Source organism: Lissotriton helveticus, chromosome 1_1 (genome assembly GCF_964261635.1).
Source record: "Lissotriton helveticus chromosome 1_1, aLisHel1.1, whole genome shotgun sequence".
NCBI classification, from domain to species: domain Eukaryota; kingdom Metazoa; phylum Chordata; class Amphibia; order Caudata; family Salamandridae; genus Lissotriton; species Lissotriton helveticus.
The window spans coordinates 1,057,368,072-1,057,387,271 of record NC_136057.1 but is presented as its reverse complement, the minus strand read 5'-3'; the positions used below and the strand labels follow the sequence as shown (position 1 = coordinate 1,057,387,271).

Genomic DNA, 19,200 nt, shown 5'->3' with positions numbered 1-19,200 from the left:
CGGACCGCAGCCGCAAATTACAGATTGGTTGCCTTACTGGAAATTAAAGCAAAAGTATATGCCCAATTTTTAATAGAAGATTTCGAATCCTGGGAGGGAATATTGCCATTTTTTCAAACAGGGTTCAGGGCTATTACATCTACGGTTGGCAATATTCAAGCTCTCTCTGTCCTTGGGCATTATGCCATTCAGAAGAACAGACCACCTCTCCTGTGCTGTTTTATAGATTACAGCGCAGCGTTTGACAGAGTAGATAGGGCCATTCACTGGAGGAAGCTTGCGTGATGGGGTATACCAGCGAGCTTGTTAAGAGCCATCATATCACTACATTCAGAGACATGGGTTTGAGTGAAAACTAGTGCAAAAACAGTAACACAGAAAGTGAAAACTAATTGAGGGCTACAACAGGGTTGTATTTTGGCACCCATGTTGTTTAATCTGTACACAGCGGATTTAGGGAAAGCCAGTCAGTCAGTCAGTCAAAACAAGCTTTATTTGATTGATTAAAATCATAAAAGCAGAAGCAATAAAGTAAAATGGCACATTTCATGAAATTGGGAACATACAGCAATCATGATAATAAGAATACATTCAATAGTTATAAAAGTGGGCATACTACAAGTGGGTTAAAACACTAAAAACAATAAAAACAGTAAAATCTGTGTCTTTAATCACCCCACCTGAATGTTCGGGGATAGCTTCCCGGTCTCAGAACGCAATAGCAGCCACCAGGAAGCTAGCAGCCCCGTATCTTTAGTCACTCCACCTGAATGTTCGGGGATAGTTTCCTGGTCTTGATACGCATAGCAGCCACCAGGAAGCTAGCAACCCCGAGCATTACTTTGGTAGTACCCAATAGTTGTACATAAAGCAAGGCTGGGCGTACTTGTCGGAAGCCCACTTCTCTCAGGATAGGAATTAGAAACCGCCTTCTACCCTCCTTGTAGTGCTCACAGAACATGACAAAATGCATCAGGGTCTGCTCTGAGAAATTGTCACAGCTGCAAGGACTTGATGAGTCTGGAACCCCCCAGACTGGGAAATCCCCAAGGGAGTATTGAATGATGTTAAACCTGAATCTGATGAGGAGGTGGCGATGAAAGGGTTTGCTTACAATTTTTAGGTAGGGTTCTAGAGAAGGAGTGGTTAGGAACAAAAAGTTTGCTCTAACTCTTGGCTTAGTTAATTCCTCCTCCTCCCTAGCCTGGTACGCCCTTAGCAAGAAATTGTCCTTGATCCATTTTATATCCCCTTTAACTATGTTGGTAGGATGTTTATAAAGGTCTGGCCTACCCAATTTATTCACCTCATTTTTAATATATGCTAGCCAGGGAATTTTCGACACTTTATCTAGCGCCATACAGTCCTTGAGAATGCAGTGGTTCAAGGGGATCTCATTATTTAGCCAGATTTTAGCCCAATAGACCAGGGGGGCCAGTTGTAACTCATCAGTGACATACCCTAAGCCTAACTCAGTATGCAAGGAAAACACTGGTGTTGATTGCGGAACTCCAAGCAGTGTTCTGAGGAAAGTGTTTTCTGCAATTTGTATTTTCCCTTGTGGCGAAAAACCCCACAAGGGAGCGCCATATTTGGCTATAGACAGACATTTTGTTTTATACACTTTCAGTAGGGCATCCATTGGGCGAGAGCCCAATCTCCTTGCAAAGCTCAATAGAGCTGAAGTTGATCTTTTGATTGCTAGACTTTTTGCATTCTGTTGAGCCGTCCAGGACCCCCCTCTTCAAAAATGACACCCAAGTAGGTAAAGACTGGTACCCTGGTCACCCCCTCGCCAATGCAGGTAAACGTCTTTACTTTTTGGGTTTTCCGGCGCTTCCCTGCCACCATATTATGGGATTTTTTATTATTGATCACCAGATCAAGTGAGCCCATAAACTCTCCAAAAGCATCAAGGAGTTTCTGTAACCCGATCCCTGTTCGGGCTAGGAGCACCGCGTCGTCCGCGTAGAGGAGTGTGGGCACCAAGGTATTCCCTACGCGAGGGATATCGAGTGATGATTGCTCTAGCTCTCTCCCTAGTGAATTGATATAGAGAGTGAAAAGGAGGGGGGCCAAAATGCAGCCCTGTCTAACACCCCTTTTAGAACGAAATGGCCGAGTACAGTTGCCCTCCCGATCAGTTCTAATGGAGGCTGTCAGATCTGAGTGGAGTGCCGCTAGAAAATTTACAAGTGATGCATCAATGCCCAGGCTGACAAGCATGGGCCATAGCTTGGTTCGGTTGACCAAGTCAAAAGCCGAGGAGAGGTCCATAAACGCCATGTATAAGTTGCCCTCCTTGGCCTTTGTATATTTGCCAACCAGCATAAGTTCAAACACTGGTCCATGGTTCCTCTCCCAGCCCTGAACCCATACTGCAGATCCGAGAGGACCCCCTTCTCCTTGATGAAGTCCCCCAGTCTTTGTAATATGACTCTTCCTAGAATTTTCACGGCAGAGTCGATAAGTGATATTGGCCTATAACAGGCCGGGTCTGATCGGGGACCTTTCTTATAAATGGGGATGATGGTTGAGGAGGACCAAGATTTGGGGAACCCAGCTGTTATGGAGGAATTAAAAACGTTGGTAAGTATTTTTGCCCACGTGGTCATGGGTGACCTATAAAGATCTGCGGGGACCCCGTCTGGCCCGGCTTGCCTCATGCTCACTGAACTGCAAGGGGACTTCAGGGGGTATGAGCTGATGGGGACTGTCTGGGGCTAGTGGCTCATCGCTATTATAAATTTTGCTGAAATGGGCAACCCAATCTTCCTCCGGGATAACACAGTCCATAATGGAGTTTTCCTCCTCAGCAAAATAAGGATGATTTATCACAGCCCAGAATTTCGAACTATCTCTAAGGATGTTAATTGATGTGAGATTGTCCCAAGCCTCATTTTTTATAGACTTTTTCCGATTAGTTATGGATAATCTATACGACTTTCTACACTGAGTCACCATCTCACGGTTTCTCTGCTGCTGTTTAAGGGCCTCCATGAGCTCCTTGTGTGCTTTAGAGCATTCCCTGTCAAACCACCTAGGGCGGTCAGTTTCAGGTTGCTTATTCTTTAATAATAATAATAAAGGGGTTTATAAAGCGCCTGGTGACGCCATCCCGGCGTATCCCCGCGCTGTGGAGAGAGAGTCAGGAGAGCAGAAACAGCCTTTAGGGTTAGATCATGGCGTACCTGTGTGCAAATGTTAGAAAAAGATTTGATAATTTCTGTATCCGCTGCCGTAATGTCTGAGCATGTTAAGAGATCTGCCTCTACATTTACATTGAGATGGTGAAAAAATGTGTCCGGGACCACTTTGGACCAGTTTAATCTTCTCCCCTGATCCTTGGGAACAATGGAATCACTACCACCGCCCAGACGCTCAACCTGGGCTGCAGTGTTACTCCCAGAGTTCAGGGTCAGGGTCAGAAGATTATGGTCTCTAAATGCTGTCGCCTTAACTTCGGGGTCGGATGCCGCCTCTACAAGGCCTGTAGAAATGAAAATATAGTCGATGACAGTATTTGCATCTCTACCTATAAACGTCGGAGACCTGTTTTCGCCCTCAGGCCCCGCTAATTCAAACAGGTTTGTGTCGGCAAGTAGTTCTTCCAACTCCATTCACTGCGCCGTATGTTCAAAATGGGGACTGGTTGCACCCGGGGGTGCCATATGTTGTTTAGAGAGACAGTCTCATCCACAGGGGTGTGTGTTAAAATCTCCCATGAGGATAATTTCTGATATAACTGATTGCTGTGCTTTATAGTGACATAAAAAAGAGGATAAGGAACTCAGGTGGGTGTTACCCGGGACCTTATCAGGCGCATTATAAAAGTTTACAATTAAAATTGTTGGGAGGTTTGGCCTAACCCACTCCACACATAAGAAACTATCCGATGGTGAATCTATTTTCTTCATGGAGCCTGCCAATTTTATAGCAATGATTGTGTACAGGCCCCCTTTGGGCCTCCCTCCCTTCCCAGCATTTGCTTTGACTGAAAAACTACGATAACCGTTTAAGTAAAAGTTACCAGTTGTATCCCACGTCTCTTGGAAACACAGGATGTCATTATCGGAAACAAAATTTACCCATCTGACATCCCGGGCTTTCCTCCTTAGCCCTGCTATGTTCCAACTGAGTACCATTGTTTTATGATATAGGTTGACTACAGGGTGGTTCTCGTGTGCGGGCAAAACATTTTGTAGTTGTCAATCCACTAGATCCAGGGTAGAGGGATCTGCGAGGGGTGAGAACCTATTACTCAGCGCAACAGGGTCTGCCCTGGTGTCAGCTAACTTGTCGGGGGCAATGTGACCCGATGTGACAGTCCTTGCCCCCGCCCATAGACGAGCCTGGTGTGCTTGGTAAGAATAGTGTCTCGCTTCCCCCGTCCCTGCCCTCCCCCCGAGGCCTAGTGGTGGGGGGGTGTGCCGAGATCTTGTGTTAGGCTGTGGATGGGGGTGGATAGAAGAAACCCAGTGGCAGAGGTCTTATACCTACACCATCTAGGGCAGATCCGTCCCAGAGTAGTGTGTTCGCCATATTGGGAATGTTAAAATTAACTATCACACAATCACCGGGAATACATTTCTCCCGTCGCCCCACCCAATCCACCCTTCTTGCAGCTATGATATGTTTTCCCACGTCTGCACTCCCTGTACTAAATTGTGCGCACCACCTTCTAGTTCTGTTTAGTAGGTCCTGTTCTGGTTCCCTCTGATTACCATTTCGGCGTGGGATTCCTGTTAAAATAATAACAAGGGGTGCTGCATCTGGGGGGAGCTCCACTATGTGGTTCCGACCTGCATGTGACCTCTTATTTCTTTGCTCTGTAACTGAAGGATAGGCTGCCTTATGCTCAGGTGGAACCCCCATGACTATGGTCTTCTGTGCCTCCCCATGAGATGTTTTAGCACCCTCGGGCGGGTTTATGCTTATAATGGGACCTGGTCTGTTTCCCTGCCCTGGGGAGGCCATAATCACCTCGTGGCTATCAATCAAATCCGAATTTCCCAAGTCTCGCTTCCCCCGAGTATGCAGCTCCAGCTCTTTAAGGCAGATGTCAATACGACCACATTTAAGCAAAATATTGTCTACGCATTGTTTCAAGGTGTCCACAATGTCTTTTGCAATGTTTACCAGTAGTGGTTCCAGCCGGGATGCAAACATCTCTTCAACCAAGTCTGCCAAAATGGCGTGGGATCCTTGAGGAGCTGTAAAGTCTGCCTTAGTAATGGGCTGGTGAGGGGGAGTATTGTCACTGGATTTTGTGCTGTTTGGCATGGAGGAGTGCTGAGGCTCCTGTACTACAGCGTTGCCCTTATCTTGGAGTGGTGACTGGTTGGCCATGTGAGGGGATTGGGGGGGTGACCAGAATTATATTGGGTTCAAGTGGGATTGGATGAGCCGGGTCTCTCTGTTGCTGGGGGTGAGAATGGGGATCGACCCGGAGGTCTGGGGTAGGCGCGCCAGTCTGTACAAGACCCAATTCTTTCTCAGCATTTGCAATTTCATTAGTCAGTGCCCCCACCGCAGAGGTAAGATATGAGATGATTGACTCTGAGTTGCGTGGAACTTTGGCGTTCTTACCTTCTCCCTCCTTCGTGGCGTGTTTGCGTTTCCCCATAGTTCCGGACAGGGTGACGGGCCCTGCCCTGCCTCCTCCTGCCCCGGACGGCCACAGACGGCCCCGCCCTTGTCCCGGGCTTCTCCCGGCGCGTGCCCGCACGCGTCCCGCGGGACGGGGTACTGGCGCTGCCTTTATGCGCCTCCTGGCGCTGGTGAGGGCGTCACTGAAGTGGGAGGGGCCCCGGCGGAGCCAAGCCCGGGCAGGAGCCTGGCGGAGCAAGGCCCGGCCCTCTGCTGTTGGTGCTGCGGCGCTTCGGGAGCTGCGCCCGTCCGTGATACTGCAGGCAGTGTCTGTGTGTAGGGAAAGCACTGGACGGTTGTAGTTTGGTCCCCCTATTCTAAGCTCAGTATGATTACAAATAATCAAATAGACTGATGATATTGTGGTCATGGATCACACTAAGTCAGGTTTGCAAAGGGCTTTAAACGCTTTGGATAGATATAATAAGGCGAACCATTTCTTGTTAAATCAGTCCAAAACTAAAGTCCTGATATTCGGGAGTTACCGTAGGAAGAAGTTGACAACCTGGCATTGGGAGGTCAGACCATTACCACAACAAGGCATTATAAATATCTGGGCGTGTGGTTTAGTGAAACTGGTTCTGCAGTAGCCCTAGTTTAAGATCTTAATAAGAAAGTTGCAGCTATTACTAATGGAATTGGCCACCAGAACCATTTATTAAGTAGCGCTTCAGCTGCACCCTTTTAAGAGTTATAAAGGCAACCTTACACCTAGCATTGCAGTATGGGCATCTTGCCTATCCTGGTGTGATGGATGTTGCGTTAGCGCAATGTCACGTTAGAGCATATAAAAAAAAATTCCATCAACCGCGACACGTCAGACGCTCCAGGTTAAATCTTGAGCTAGGGCTAATAATTCAATCAATCGACTGTAAGGCTTCCTTGTTAAAATATTTGATCAGGTGTAGGGAGGCCACCAAGTATTACTTAACAAATTATTTGAAAGCAATTTATGAAAAACTCAGTAACCCGTGGTCTAGTCACCTTAATGCGGCGATTCTGTTATTCAAGATCGAGGAGTCTGCATTGGGGGACGGTACCAACCCTTGTTGGGCATGGATGATGACTATTGACAAGGAAATTAAAGAGTCTTCCTGGGAACAGGATTTTTTGGGAGGGTAAATATTTGTATTAATTTCACAATATCAAAGGTCACATACATCTTCCATTCAACATTCTGAGTATTTGTACAATGATTAGTCGCCATAATAGAGGGTAACGTGGTCACAATCATGGAATGTCTAACTTTCTCTCTCCAGTGAGCTGCGTTTCCATTTCCACCGTCTGGGATATTCACAGGTTGCCATGGTGTACATTCCATTTGCCCCATTTTCTGTCTCACTTCTTCGGACACCCTCTCGATTTAAATACCTTTCTTTGCTGCAATCATACATGTATCAAACTCTATCACCCACAGCAGGGAAGAAGGCTCGCCCGCCGCCCCCCACCCTTTTGCAATCTTTCGTTTGACTAAAGTGTAGCCCAATGTGGTCAGTTGTTGTTCCACCTCCGTGAGGTCGGTTGCCTCCCATATATTGAGAAGACCTAATCACGGTGTAAGGGTTACTCTTTTCCCAAGGCATTTTGGATGCGAGTCGTGGCCCCCTCCCATATCGGTCGCACCGCTGGACTGTCCCAAACTGTGTGATAAAAGGTTGTATCTTGCTGGCAGCCCCTGAGGCACAGCGGGTCTGGTCTTAAACCTATTTTTGCTAGGGTAACTCCGGTCAGGTAAGATCTGTGTAAGATTTTAAGTTGTATTAGTCTAAAATAAAGGGTGATGGCTGCTTCTCTAGGGGATATTCGTGCCGACTGCCAGTCCTCATCATCAATGGGTCCTATATCTGCCTGTCATTTCTCTCGGAGTTTGAGGAACGCTTCAGGTAGGTTATTACATCGTTTTGTTATAAGTCAGCAATATGGCTTTAGTGAGTAGTGGTCTGTCCAGTTACCTGTCTTCCAGTGGGGATGACTCTGGTATGACGTTCATGTCAGGCGATGGCTGTGATGAGGGCGTGCCTTATTTGTATGTATCTAAGCGCCTCTCCGGGGACCATGTCGTATTTCTCTCTCAGGTCTTCAAACTTGAGGATCAAGCCTTTTTTGATCAAATCTCCAAAATTTGAAATTCCTATGACATCCCAATTGTCGAAGCCAGGCTGGTGACGTAGAAGTCCTAGCTTTTGGGTATACCAGAGTGGCGTGGCTTTTGTGAGGACATTTGACCATCGAGACATTTGACCATCCGAGACGGGAGTACGTCTGATGACAAATTGCAATGGTATGCGCTGTGGTGCCAAAGTATCGACCCTTGCGAATCTTGGAATACAGGTCCCCCAAAGAACCTGCCCTCCCAGTTTGATATTTGTCAAGTAAATAGGCAGGATCAATAGGGGAGCGATATACCCTGTGGTTTACCACTGTTAATTGTGACGCCCAATAATAGAGCCTAATATATCCAGGAGGGTGATGCCCCATCGTACGACCCCTTCGTTAGTTTGCTCAACGTTATACGAGGAGACCCCCGTCCTATAGCAACGTCTGGATTTCACTCTCCACTCCGGAGAAATATGTATCTGGGACCCGGTAGGGACAGTTTTGAAGGATGTAGAGAAACGTGGAAGGGCCATCATCTTAAAAAGAGCTGCTCGGCCCACCAGAGAAAGGGGCAGAGGCCTCCAATGCTTAACATCTGCACGCAGCCGGGCCAAGGGAGCAGCTAGATTTTAGTCATACCTGGGAACAGGATTTATGGTCTGTTGAGAGTCCAGGATTGGGCATAGCCCCTAACGGATTCCTATCATGTTGGGAAGCCACAAAAATATTTTTCGGATCTCATTAATGCAAATATTATGGACCAAATCCCGTATACGAGAGTGCTTGCATTACCAATTAGAGTTTTCATCCCGCGTTGGTTGTGCAACAGGGGTGATTTTAAGTGTAGGCTATGCAACAAGTATCAGGAATCATGGTTTCATCTGTTATCCTGTTGCCCTGCCTAGATCAACAAAGGAGACTACTGCTAACACCAAATTTTATTGTTTCATGTTATCTGATTCTAATGATTTTATGTCTATTTTGTTAGGGTTTTAATTAACTATAAAATCAAATAAAATACCAATATATGGATCAAGCACCTGCGGTTTGGTGGTGACATGGGGGAAGGCTGAGTAGCTGAGCATAGATGACTAATGGAGAGTGCAGATTGTCCTGGTGAGATAGAGAGATCATTGGATATGCACTGCTTTGGATACTACAGTTAGTAATTTAAAAATGTCTCTGCTTTGTTGTGAGAGACAGCCTGCATGCTTGCCATAAAAGGAGTGCATCTGGTAAATAGGGTGCATGTGATGAAGCCTGACTTTATCAAGGGTGGTAATGGAGAACTGTGTAAGGCCAGCAAGGAAATTTATAATAGTGGAGTTTCCTCGGGTCCAAACTGGAGAGACTTTAGTTGAATAAAGGCAAGGTGTACTTGAATCCTGTGGATGTGAAATAGGTGAAAGCTGGTGACTGTAGCGGTTGAACATATCGATTGATTATGTCTTCATTTTATCGACCCAAACCCTGAATATCCGGGGCTGTGATTTCACTCCTACAAGGCTGTTTTGTACTGTTGTTGCAAAAAGATGAGGCTACTTGTCACACATGTTCAACATCTGCATGTCGTAGCCAACTGTTGTGTGAAGTAATTCAGCAAACTAGCTGACTAGTTTTTAATTAGTCATTGTTTTAAACACCTTATTTTAGGTGATTATAATTAAATGGACTGTATTCCTATTTTTAAGTTAATTCCAGGATTGGTTTAGTATAACTGTAATACAAACATATTGCGCATCTTGAACTTGTAATGCTTTCTATGTGCTCTCCTTGTAATCACAACGATATTAGCTTCTGTAGAGGTGCAAGCGTAAGATAACACAGTACACTGTCCTTCATTATACTATTAGTTTCTTTTTATTGACCAGAAATAAACATTTACTGATTTGTTTTGTGGATGATAATTTGAAGATTCTGCAGAATGTCCTGGCTGGTTAGATGAAGGTTCAGATATAGAAGAGTTGAAGGGATAGGCAAGGAGATGGAAAGCGAGAGTTTTGTGGCATCATGCAAGAGCACAGGGCCATATACTAACAAATAGCTGCCTTGTAACCTGTAATCTTAGCTTGGTCGTGGAATGTGATGGGGAGAAGGAAAGTATTAACAATAAATAGGTTGCATGAAAAAGCCAAATGTGAATATCGTGACCACAAGCAAGGTTGTGTAAAGCGGGAAGTTTGAAAGAAAGGCAATTGGGACACAGGACTGGAATAAAATAAGGTGATGGAAAAGGAGCACGATGTGATATAAACCAAATAAGATGCATGTTGGTGAAACGTGGAGTGGTCAACAGTGTTCGAGTCATGGAGAAATCAAGGAAACGAGTCATATGCTCAAGTGTACTTAGATGCCATAAAGTTGGCCACCTAGGCGAGTGTGTTCCTCATCAGGTGGAGTCACTAGAGTCCTTCTGATCGTGTTCTGTGTAGATTTTAGGTGGAGGAGTAAATTGTGAGTTTGGTTGTACTGATAGTTTCTGAGTTTTAGAGGAGAGTCAATGAAAGCAGTAGCCGAGGGAATGACTGGATGAGCCATGAATTCTTTATTTAAGGGGATTACAGGGGCTGCTTAAAAGCAGTAAAGCGAGGTGCCAGTGAGGCGTAATTGCTTGCATAGATGGATTAATGTTTCATAGAATAAGTAGTTGAATAATTTTCGTCTGTAAAAGTGTGATGGGAGTGCAAAAGCTGTTGCCTGTGAAGGGATGTGATGTATTTCCGTTAGAGAAACGGTACTGAGGGCAGTTGCATATTGGTAGGAAGATCGAGTTGTGAGGTGGGGAAATGCATGGTAGTCAAGGGTATGTTATTGTTGGGATAGAAAGGATTAGCGCTATCTATACTGTCATGAACTGTATGGTGATACAGGGTTAGTGATAAGGCAAATGCAGGGAAGGCTTGAAGGTGGTAGGTGGATCATGCCTGATGTATGAGCTTGTGAATGATGTTCAAGAACTAAGTGGGGATAACATGTGTTTTTAAAAGTCAAACCAGTAACAAGTGACGCAAAGCATCGCGAGCAAGACTAGTAGAGGACAGCATCATTTTAGCATGTGCATCTTTATGATAAGGAATGTTGTTGTTCATTTGTAAACAGAAAACTATGCAGCAACAAATGTATACAGTATCAACAAATAACCATACATAAACTTGCTGTGTTTTAATATATTCACAGATGTCCAAGATGAGGAATCGAGACTGCTTGCACCAGCCTCATGGTTCCTGGATTACGACAGAGTTCCAGTAATGGGGAGTGATGCACAGGACACATCAGTTGACCTGTCCGATTCAATGCTTGACAAGAAGAGAACTCAACCTGATGGAAAACCTGTAGACTCTGCCTTAGATTGTGTCTCCAAAGAGCCTGAGGATACCAGAAGAGCTGCTCCAACCACTCCAGCTTCCAATAGCACAGTTTCTGATGCAGATGTCGGCCGTGGTTGGAGCCAGTCACAACCCACAGAACATGCATCTTGGCGACTGACCCTGCGCCGACTGTATGAGCTAGAGGAGCGGCGAGAGCTCCGGCACCAACAGCATATGCAGCTGCAAAAGCAGCATGTGCAACTGCAACAAGATATTCTGGAACAGCAGAAGACAATCTTGCAGACTATTCAAAGCTGTATGCAACTGCAAGTTGACCAGCAAGAGAGACACCACCAGGACTTGATGAGCATCCTACGGAGTCAGCAGGCCACTACAGGTGTTGGCAGCCCTTCAGGATTGGCTAAGCTGCCTGTACCAGTGACTCCTGGTACCGCATCCAAGATTACTATCATATCTAGTACCCCTCACAGAGGTGCACATAGGGGACAACTCAACACAGCTTCATTAGAAAAAGAAACACCAAGTGTGGCTAGTCACATTTTCCCTCAGGTGACTTTAGATACTCCAGAAGAAGCCTGTGCAGCAAGAAGGGGCAGAGGACGAGGCCGGAGAGGCAGAGGACGTCCAAGAGGGGCAAGGAGCAAGAAGTCTTGATTTGACTGGTGTATTTTCTATGCACCACTTATAGCTATTGGTCCTTAGTTACCTAAAATGCTGCTTGTACACTCTGGTGTCGCTGTTAGACAGGGGTGTTTCAGAGGCTAGACAAAGTAATCAGAGAAATTATCCCAGGCTTGCCTTTTTCAGATGTTCAGCATAAAGTAGTTTGCCTCAAGCAGAGCTTAACTTCCTGCAATAATCTGTTTTCTACAGGCCTTTCACCTTTTTGACTCTAATCTAGACTCCCTAACTACGATATTCTGCACACTGATTGATGTGTGGCCAGTAGCGAAACACCGTTATGACAGTCACCGACTGATTAAAAGGAAAGCTTTAACCAACTTATTCCTGAATAAGACATAGCTTGCTTAGGCCTCCTTCTCGTGTGCAGTTCAACTTGGTTCCAAATAATTATTCTGTCTTCTGAGAAAACAGGCCCAAGCGGACATTAAGTGCCATCAAGATAACATTCAGATCTTCAAGGCCATGCTTGTTTTTTATGAACCTTGCAAACACAAGGACGAAGTAGCAATATCAAACCTAAGATAGTATGTGCTTCCTAGTAACTAGGATCCTGGTACTTGATATGCAAAGCAACATCTGGTCTTCCAAGCCTGCCTGGTTTTCACGGGTAGCTTGGCCAAGCAATAAGGTCTAACTCAAAGGAGGTAGAGTGAAGCGTGTGATAAGATCCCGGTATGACATTTACAATAAAGGTTGTGTCCAGACAGAATTCGTTTCTATAAGAAGCCCATAAAACACAAGGAGGAGTAGATATATGTATAATAATGAGAATCAAGCAATGTTGATCCTAAAAGCACAAAATAACATACACGTATTAGAGTAACAACACCGCACATTCTCTTTACACGCAATACTTAGTAGTCACAATCACTAGCTGATTATGAATGATGTGAAGTTCATAAATGGCTTAGAATAAGAATTATTGTGATCCTCCCACTGGAACGTCTGAGATGTTTGCGAGTGCTAGGAGATTTATAAGCAACAACAGTATGCAAACTATGGGGAAGAAAACATGTAGAGTATTTTAGTACTTATGGAAAACAGTTATGGTGGCACAGGAACCTTGGTTTGTCTCCCAGTGTAGGATAGGCAGTACCATAAAACTTGAATATCTTCTAATACAAGATCCTCTAAACTGGATCAAAGGTCCACATCCTGAAAGGACAGATACTGGAATTAAAGAAGGCAAGGTAGGGAATGACATGGGAGGTATGGTCGTGTCTTTACTCTCAGGGAACATTAGAGTGTGAACCCACAGCTGACAAAGAGCAAACAGAAGGACCACTTGGAACATTTGTTCAGCTTTTGAATCAGTTTAGTGCTCAAGATAGCCGGAGTGCTAGAGCTCTGTGGAGCAAGGCCTGACCAGAGTGCTCCTCTTTTGGCACCCAGGCCCCACAGGAGACAATCATGTGTGGCCTTACCAAGAAAGATTGAGCATAGCAGATACTGGCAAAAGGCAAGTAATGGCCTGGGAAAGTAAGACCCCTACAATATTGAACAAAGAAAACAAAACACTGGCATAAGGAAGGAGTGTCCACACCAGACAGTCATTGCTCAGTTCACTAGCACTAGTCATTGGATTGTTCTTGGGCAAGCGTTTTTTGCCCTCTGGTGAGCGAAGTGGATGCACATTGTGTACAAGTGTCTCGATTACTTGGGCTGGCTGGAGGAATGTACTAGGGAGGTTGGAAGCAGGGTGGCAAGCATAGCTTCTTCAGTGCACCAGGCTTCGTTCTGCATTGTGGAAATGCCCAACATACATTTGCACTTTTCGAACAAACCACAACCAGGTCTGTACAGGTCTGGGCGCCAGTGGAGATCAACTGATGTTTGGGTGAGTCGCTAGTTTATATTCTCAGTCCTGTTAGTTAGGCAGAAGCCTAGTACCAATGCATTCTCAAAATTAAAAAAAGCCAACCATTCAGGGTGGGGCACATTTTTCCTCCTCCAGACTGGATGACACCATGGGTATGTTCTGATTAGGACATTTTGTGTATTCCCTCCAGTCGGATACCTATGTAAAAGACCGTCGTATAAAAATACCTCTTAACTTTTTATTTATTTAATTTATTTTATTTATTTATTTAATTTCTTTTATAGCGCTGGAATCAATCCCGTAAGGGTATCTCCGCGCTTTGCCAGCTATAGGGTTATCAGGTGGTGCATCCTAAAAAGTTAAGTGGACAAAAATGCTTCTTGATAGAGGAGGGTTTTTAATGTCTTTCTGAAGGATAAGTGATTGATGGTTGTTCTTACATCAATGGGAAGTTTGTTCCACAAAGCAGGTCCAACAGAGGAGAAGGCCCGGTCTCCTTGTCTAGATTTCTTTGTGGCCGGGGGTTTTAGAAGGGCTTGGTTGCTTGAGCGAAGAGACCTACTGGGTTGATACAGCTCTAGGGATTGAGATAGATATTTAGGACTTACTCCATAAAGGCATTTGTGAACCGTGCAGCAGATTTTAAAGTTAATACGCTGCCTTACAGGGAGCCAATGCAGTTCTTTCAGCAGGGGCTTGGAAGGAGTCCTGGCTGGTGCACCCATGACCAGTCTTGCTGCCGTGTTCTGGACTACCTGCAGACGACCTACTGCATCAGCATTTGCTAATGTCAGCAGGCCGTTACAGTAGTCCAGACGACTGGTCACCAAGGCCTGTACAAGTGTCTTTCTGTAGGTGGCAGGGAGATATGGGAAGACACGTCTAAGTAGGCCAATGGTGTGGAAACACAGCCCAGCAATGTGGTTGGTGTGTTCCTTCAGGGTGCTCTAAAGGTGATTAACAGCCTTCAACAGATACACATTTTTAGTTTTGCTATTGTTATTGATAACTAATTTATGTTAATTAAAAACAGTTACAAAGGAGCCGTTTTTACTAGATAGACTGGATTTAATCACATCGGAACGCCAGTAGGCATATCAATGAGTGTACCTAGATCACCTCAAAACTGCAAAATAAAGGCCTTCAGTCAGGATCTTGAAAAGGATTTTAGACTGCCAAGTGGAGAGAACAATTTATGGTCTTCCCTTTCCTGGGTACAACCAAGGGTTTTCCTGATGTGCCACTGCAGTCAGTGCAGTCCCATAGGATTTTATGGTTTATCAAAAGAGAGAATTGCAGCAGATTCCCAGGGACAAAATGAACGAGCATTGGCAAAGCCAATGTGCCTGGTGTTGGTTACCAGTCTTTTGCTGTTGGCAATGCTTCTTTCGTTTTGTCTTGCAAAATATTATCTTTGGGGATCTGCCAAGCTCTCCACAATAGAAAAAAATAAGTTGTCTGAAAGCAAATTATGTTTTTGGTCTTAAAAAACACACACTGTCATAGTAGTCCCTGGCACTACTTGTGTGTGCTCCTTGTGAAGGAAAAGAATGGTATAATTCACAGTTAAGATGGCTGAAGTGTGCTGTCTCTTTGAGATATATGTATATATATACAAAATTAAATAAAAAAAGCCAGACCGAAAAACGATGTGATGGGTCAGTTGTACAGTGGGTTGAAGACTCAAATGAAAAGCTAATGTTTATGGGAGACTTCGACTTGATGACCACCCTACAGAATGTTAACATGCAAAAACATTCTTAAATAAAGTGCCCTCGATGGGAATTTCAAACGTATGAAAGACTATGTAATATGCTATGTCTTTTTTAATTTTTGCATTAAACTAAAGGTAACCCTATCGCCACCCCCATTCCAAATGCCTTGTCTAATGACATGGAGGGAATACCACTCGTGGTGATACCTGGAACCTTTGAGGCTCAAAAGAGTCAGCATGGACCAATTTCTCGGATGACATGAAATGGGTAATTTCATCATGCTGATGCTGGTCCTACACTCTATTCAATATGATAATCCTCTCCATTTTATTGTACGTCCTAGACAAAAGAAGCGCAGGCCCCAGAAGGCGAAGCCAGACGATAGAGGGCACCGTAACGAACACACCCCTAGGGCAGCTGGTCTTGATAGGCGGACAGTCGAAAGCCCGCAAAATCCCCCACACAGCATTGGCAGCTGAGTATAAAGTGCCCAGACGGGTGGCAAGGGGCATGGTGGACAAGAAGCTAAAGGGAAAGGAAAGGGGGCGTGGTCAAGATGGCGCCGAGGTAGGACGCTCGTTTCCAAGCTCCTGCCTGTCGCCCGCCCGAGACTGGTCAGCACGGCTTTCTGGGGGCCCGTTTGGCGTGGGATTGGCACTGTGAGCCCCCGAGGTGCCCGCCGAATCGTCTGAGCAGGCAGCTGGACTTCTGGCGGTGACGGGGTCGGGAGGAACGGAGAGGCGAATCCGGCTGCCCACGTGTGAGCGGCCTCGACAACACAGTGCCTAGGAAACGGTACAGCGAGGCCAGCTTCTTCCCTCTCTGATCGCCCAACTTGCCTCCTCCATAACGTTGGCCTGAAAGAGGATCCCCGAGGGCTTGAGAGGGGATCTGAGGACGCAGCGGGTGCAGCCGCTACTGGCGTCGCTGTACAGCTGAGGCACTCAGCCTGCCTGACACATTGGGCCACATTGGTCACCGGCCTCGCGTACGCGCTGGCCGGCCGAGAGAGCGGAGGAGGCGGAGGCGGCCTGCGTGAGCCCCGAGGCCTCTGGAGTGGCTCACGGGTCGGCGCTGGCTGGCGCCTGCGGCTGATTGCGCCCAGTGGACCACAGAGTGTGCGGGGGTGCCTGCCTTCCTCGCGGGCGTCCCTCCCTCGTGGGAATTGGGGTGTTGACTACGCGGCCCTCGGCCTACCACTGGAGGCTGGATGGAGGGCTGAGTGCTGCTGGGACCGGCGCCATCGGTGAAAGATCGTCTAGCACCCGGCGGAATTGGCACGGGGCCCACCGTGGAGAAGTTTGCCTGGGGCATTGGCGCCTGACACACACGTCTGGTAGGAGGAAACCTCACGGCCCCCAAACCGGGCACGGGTTGAGTGCTATCTGCGACCCGGCCCCGCGGGGGCGGGACGCGCATATACCCAGCTTGGTGTGGGTGGGTAGGAAGCCCTACGTCTTTGCAAATTTCGTGTTTGGACGGCAGGTGAAGCCGGGGCAGTTGGGGGCCGGCTAGAAGACACGCTGACCTCTCGGGCCAGCGCGTGCGCCGACGACCTATACAGGGACTACCCGGATACTCCATAAGCCTGACAAGGGTTCTTCCCTGACCCCCTCGCCCCCCCTTAGCGCGGGTATAGTGCTGCTTGCAGCCGTACCTTGGTGCCAACTGGATGGGCCGCGCAGATCCCCGGCTTGGGTGGTGACAGCCTCGGTGGCCTGCTATGGGACAGCGCCGTGACGCAGGAGAGCTCGAGCATCTGGGGGCTGACCTGGGGACAGCGCTACCCCTCCCCGCCCACGCCGGACCTACAACGTGCTGTGCCTGCCACTGATCTTCCTCACAGCAGCCTGGTTGTGGGGCCTCTCCCCAGGGGGTGGCTCGGTCTGGCGGATCTTCCTCCCTGGCTGGCGCCGGCACGCTTGCCTGCTCCCCGCCACCCTTGGATGGGCCTACTGAGCCTTGCCTCCGTGATACCCAGAACGTCGAGGCTTGTACCGGGCCTTTGTGGCGATCCAGACGGCCGAACCGCCATAGGGTGTGGGACTCTGCGCCCTCTTTGAAAAGATCGAGGCTGGGGATCCCGGGGCCTCGCTCAGACGGCGAGTGGTGTTCCCTTCTTGCCTGCAGCGCCTGCATACCAGCTGACTCTACGGCCCGCGCCCATTCCTCGGGCGACAGTGTGACAGGAATCTTGAGGCCTGCCTATAGCACGCAACAACATACTCTTGGTGCACTGTATGAGCCTTCCTAAATTTGTGACGCGCCCTCAACTGATTGGGGCCTCCTACTGACGGACCTGTGCCCACCTAAGTGACAATCTCCGCCCCATTGGATAACCGCGGAATGCAAAAGAGTATGTCCAAAGCCAGAAGTGTTAAGGTGAAGCTTCTGAAAGACATCTTTGGCCGCGCTCAATCCAATTCGATCATGGCAATTGCCGCGCCAGAAGCCGAGTCGTCCAAACAGCCTGGAGCCTCCGGGGATGAGCTCATCACGAAGGCCTTTCTGAAGTCGCTCTTCCACATTCTGCGAGAGAATATCCAGTCGGTGAAGGCCGAGTTTGCCACGGAACTTAAAGAGGTGCTCCAGGATGTTAATATCAGAGAACGAGTAGCCACGCTTGAGGAGAAAAGTGATGCCACGGTAACCGACTTGACAACGCTACAGCAAGAAGTCATTAGGCTACAAAACCAAAACATGGACATGCAGCTACATCTGGAGGACATTGAGAACCGATCCCAGGGGCATAATATTCGCATCCGGGGGGTGAGAAGCTCTGACGACACCAAAGACCTGTTTGCCTTCACCACCAGCCTCTTCCGGCACATCTTAGTGTGTGTACAGGACAGCGGATATCGTTCTGGACAGGGTGGGTCCACCCCGTGGACCTCAGGCACCACCTGCGGATATCTTAGTGTGTGTACAGGACTTCAAGACTAAGGAAGCCATCCTGTCCAAGGTGAGATCTTTGCACCCGATTTCATCCCAGGGCCACTCACTGGTGCTGTATCAAGATTTAGCCTTAATCACGCTGCAGAGAAGCAGGCAGTTTCGCCCTGAGACCGACCATCTGAGGCAACAAGGGATCTCATATTCATGGGGGCACCCATTCTGCCTCATTTTCCGATTTAATAATAAACCGCACCAGCTACGCTCACTGTTGGCCACCTGCTGGGCTTGATGCCTCCAAGTGAAGATGGTGACACAGATGACATGAATGTGAAACCTGATATCTCTCCGTCGGGCTGGCAGCGACAAACCAGTAGACGGTACCCCCGGAGACCACCTGCTTCGGAAATTGAGTGGAGCCAACGAGATGCCCTGGCCACAGCTACTGAGGCACTCGCTGGATAGAACTCTGATGACAAATGAGGGTCCGGAAAATATTCCCATTTAAGATCCCTTCTGACGCGACCTTGCTGGCTTTGGGCGGGTGGCGGGGGGTTTCTCCTCATTGACTGACTATGGTCCTCACATGGTTGATTATTCCAGATGTCTTGGGACGGCGGAATTTGTTTGAAAACTGTTCTTGCTCATTGGGTGTTTGGGGTTGGGAGGGTTGGGAACACTTTGGTGTGGGTTTTGGGTTTTCCCCCTTTTTTTCTCCCAGGGGTTTTTCCTTTTTCCTCCCGTTTGTCCTTTGCTAGGTGGGTCACCCTGTCCACATTCCTCCATGCTTGCTCACATACATCATGCTTGAGGCCACCACTGCGGCCTTCCCACCACACTATTCTTGCGCCACGCCGGCTGGGCGTCTGAGCCAGATTCCCTTCTTTCTTCCATACTAGATTGCACACAATCCCCTTAAGGTATTGACCCTCAATTTCATGAGGACTGAACAACCCTATTAAGCGGCAAGCAGTCCTAACTCTACTGGTGCACTCGGGGGCTGATGTCTGCCTCC

At 47.4% G+C, this 19,200-nt stretch overlaps 1 pseudogene; it reads left to right on the top strand.

The window, feature by feature from the left end:
* Positions 1-11,880, top strand: part of LOC144763396 (uncharacterized) — a 50,441-nt pseudogene extending 38,561 nt beyond the window's left edge.
* The last annotated feature ends 7,320 nt before the right edge of the window (positions 11,881-19,200 follow it).